The sequence below is a fragment of the Pteropus vampyrus genome, unplaced genomic scaffold (assembly GCF_000151845.1).
Source record: "Pteropus vampyrus isolate Shadow unplaced genomic scaffold, Pvam_2.0 Scaffold411, whole genome shotgun sequence".
Taxonomy (NCBI): Eukaryota; Metazoa; Chordata; class Mammalia; order Chiroptera; family Pteropodidae; genus Pteropus; species Pteropus vampyrus.
Genome location: NW_011889192.1, coordinates 161,570 through 165,511, shown reverse-complemented (window position 1 = coordinate 165,511; position 3,942 = coordinate 161,570). Strand labels below are relative to the sequence as shown.

General features: G+C 43.7%; 1 pseudogene; it reads right to left on the bottom strand.

Moving 5' to 3' along the window:
* Window positions 1–2,419: 2,419 nt before the first annotated feature.
* Window positions 2,420–2,535, bottom strand: LOC111731939 (annotated as a pseudogene).
* Window positions 2,536–3,942: the final 1,407 nt, after the last annotated feature.

Genomic DNA, 3,942 nt, shown 5'->3' with positions numbered 1-3,942 from the left:
AGAAGTGCGAGAAGCGGAGGGGTCTAAATCCTGGCTCTGTCACTCAGTGGCTGTGTGACTTTGAGTAAGTTGTTCAACCTCTCTGAACTTCTGTTTCCTCATATATACAACCGAGAAGAAACTAGCCACTGGATGTACAAGGATGAGTGATGACTGATGGCCGGCTAGGAAAGCACCTAGTAGGTGTTGAGTTAATGACACTTCTTGCCATAGGTGCAGCACAGGTGGCGGCTGTGGTTGGGGGTGGAAGAAATCAGCTCCAGCCACAGGGGATGCTCTGTGCCCCCCAGCCGTCGCCTCGGCACTAAGCCGGCCAGTAGCTCAGAGCTTTATGGTTTCAAAAGCCCCCACCAGTCGGCATGGTTTACAGACACCAGGGAATCATATTCCTTCCTCGCCAACTACTTCTATTTTGATTTTTAGAAAGGCTTGCCCTTAGCAACTCCTTTTCCCATTCCGAATCGGTCCCTTGGCTCAGTGCTTCCTCCTCTCTGTCCTCAGCCCTCCGGCTCAGAGAACTGACCCTCACCCAACCTCCTCCTGTTTTCCTATGCAGATCCCTTCTGCTATGCCCGGCCCTCCCACCCCCAAGCTTGAGTGGTGTCTCTCTCTGCATTTCTAGAGATTTGGCTGGTGCTTGGGAATTACGGTTTGGACAAAGGCCAGGTGGGTCTTGAGATGAGCAGAGACGGTTTGCTTCTTCCAGAACCACCAGCATAACAAACGTCACCTATTTATGGTCCATTCCAAGGAAAGGTATTCAAAGATTTAACGTGTTAGTCACCTATTTATGGTCCATCCCAAGGAAAGGTATTCAAAGATTTAACGTGTTAATTGAAAGAAGTTATCTTCAACAAATACAAAAAAGTATCTAGAATCTTATGTGGAGCCCCTACAAACTAACGAGAAAAAGAAAAACTGATGAAAAATTGGGCAACGGATATGAGCATCATTAAAAACTGATGTAAACCAGTCGGACCCAGCACAGTTCTGAGACTCTGCTTGGCTGGTTAGTGTGTGGTAGAAGTTTGGGCCAATGTTAACTACTCCCCTACAACCTTGTAACACGTTTTAAGGAGAGGAATCAAATCTGGCTGAACGTAAAGCTATCAAACCAGCAAGCAGACACGAAACAGCTCAGATGACCTGTTCTCTAAGTTCGCAAAGTCTCAAGCCTTAGCTCTTGGCTCTTTTAAGTGTTCCAACCCCACCCTTCACCAGAGGCTGGCACACATCCTAGAGACCAAATTCCTTTCCTTATTTATGATCAACATCAAACAACTCAAAATCCAACTAAATCAATGGCTGAGAACTGGTCAAGCTTTAAAGATCATCGAGTCTTAGGGGCAGATTACAACTTTGCTGGATTCTCATATTCTGTGCCCTGTGGGTGGGCAGGGGTGATTTTAAACAATTTTAGGATATATATATATATATCTCTTGAGTAACAATACTTTTCATTTTCCCAATGAGAGTCCATTTTTAACAGTTATCAGTTTGGTCAATGAGTCGCTATCTTCACCAGTGATTATTAAAAAACATTTCTGACATCACTATGCTAATCAGCAAATCAAGCTTCACTTATTGATAAGGTAATAACAGAAAGACTGGTATTAGCCACGTCTGGCGTTGAGACCCTTCTGACCCCTGGACTGTGTGTTCTTTTTTTAAAAAAAATTAAGGTAAAATTTGCAAAACATATAATTAACCATTTTGAAGTATACAATTCTATGGCATTTAATGCATTCATTATGTTGTGCACCCACCACCTCTCTAGCTTCGAAACCTCTTCGTCATCCCGGAACACTTTGTCCCGTTAGATAATCTCTCCCCTTTTTCCCTTCTTCCCATGCCATGCAACAACCTGCTGTCTATCTCCATGAGTTTGCCTATTCTGGACATTTCGTATAAAAAGAATCATACAATATGCGACCTTTTGTGTCAGAAAGAAGCCAGACTTCGCTTTTCATAATGTCTTTGAGGTTCGCCCAAGTCGTAGCATGTGTCAGTCGTTCATTCTCTCTCGTGGCTGAATAGTATCCCATTGCGTGGCAAGACCACGATGCTGGACCACGTTTCATTTACCCATTCATGTCTTGATGGACATTTGGGGTGATTCTACCTTTTAGCTCTTATAGGTAGTGCTGCTATGAACATGCATGTACACTCTTCTGTTTCTGTGTGGACGTTTGATTTCATTTTGCTTGGATAAATACCAAGCAAGACATGGTGTTGCTGGGTTGTATGTTAATTCTATGTTTAACGTTTTTGAAGAACAGTCAGACTCTCTCCCACAGCGGCTGCCCCATTTTACATTCCCACCAGCAATGTATGCAGGTTCCGATTTCTCCACATCCCTGGGGTGATGCACACTCTTTATTATTATTATTATTATTATTATTATTATTATTATTATTTATGCCTATAGCACCTGGTCTTCCTAGATGGTCTCCCATCCAAGTACTAACCAGGCCTGACCCTGCTTAGCTTTCGAGATCAGATAACGGGTTTGTTCAGGGTGGCATGGCCGTAGACCTTTTCTTTTTACTTTCTTTTTTATTAAACACCTACAGCACCTGGTTTCCTAGGTGATCCCTCATCCAAGTACTAACCAGGTCCGACCTTGCTTAGCTTCCGAGATCAGGCATATTCAGGGTGACCTGGCCGTAGACAATGCACATTCTTAATACCGAGCTAAGGCCTAAGTAACTAGCACACACATGACATTCCACTCTCTGTGCTGAAATCATATGGTAAAGCATAGACACTGGAAGGAACAAGCAGTTCACAGAAGAGGCAACCTGAAGGGTCGAGAAACAGGAAAAGACACTCTGCCTTAAGGGGGAATGAAACTCAGATCACAGCCTCAACGAAAGACTGTTTTCTAGTCATCGGGTCAGTAAACACCCTTCTCCCATTTAAAAAGAAAAAGTGCAGCTCGCTGCCAACATCCGTTTAATGTCATGGGCAGGAAGGCTACGTTTTCTAGGATTTGACATTTTCAGCGATCGAACTACTAAAAACAGAATGATGTCATTTGTTTCCGAAGACTATCGCTATACTAGAGCGATGCAAAAATAATGATAAAAGTGAGATATTTCATGGCAGACTTTGGGGGTAAGGTTAGAACTGTAACCCGTGAGTTATCTCAGGGTAAACGCTGCAGCCTCTACCGCCACCGGCAAGAATTCTCGGGGTAAATGAGAAAGGGGTTAGAAGACCTGACAGAGCCCAGGAGGTCGGCTGGATGTGAGTGATGAGCATTCTCACATGCCACCGGTGAGAGTGTAAATTGGTGCAACCGTTTGCAGACTCGTCCATCCTACTAGTCTAAGCAGATATCCTAGAGCAACTCACACAGATTCAAAGATATGAACCCAGGAAGACATGCTTAAAATATTTATAGCTATCGATGGAGTTCAGGACACGCTACCCCAAAATATATGTGGCTCCTCGGCATAATGAAAGTTTTAAGCTGAAGGGATCTGAGAAATGGCAGGTGCAGGAAGGACCTTCTGACCTTTCCCTGAAGCAGGTCATGAGACCCTCATGTGAGAGGTGCCCCTCTGTATGTGGAGGAAAGAGATGTCCTTATCTGCAAGACACCAAGAAGAATGCGAACGAACAGGACTCACCACGCCCTCCCTTTTCGTCCCATCACATTTTCTACAGCCCTCTGTTCTTCATCATCCAATCTAGCATAAAAAACACGTTCATATTTAACTTCGAGGCTTCACTTCCTTACGAAGCCTCCCTTGTCACATAAAACTTATATTATTAAGTAAATGTACATGCTTTTCTCTTGCCAATCTGCCTTTCGTGCTGAGACCTGGCAGAGAACCTAGATGAGTAGAAGAAAAAAGATATTTTTCCTCCCTTACACCACATTATTGCAGGAGGAACAAAATGGAAACAACCTAAATGAATAAACTACAGGTGTAG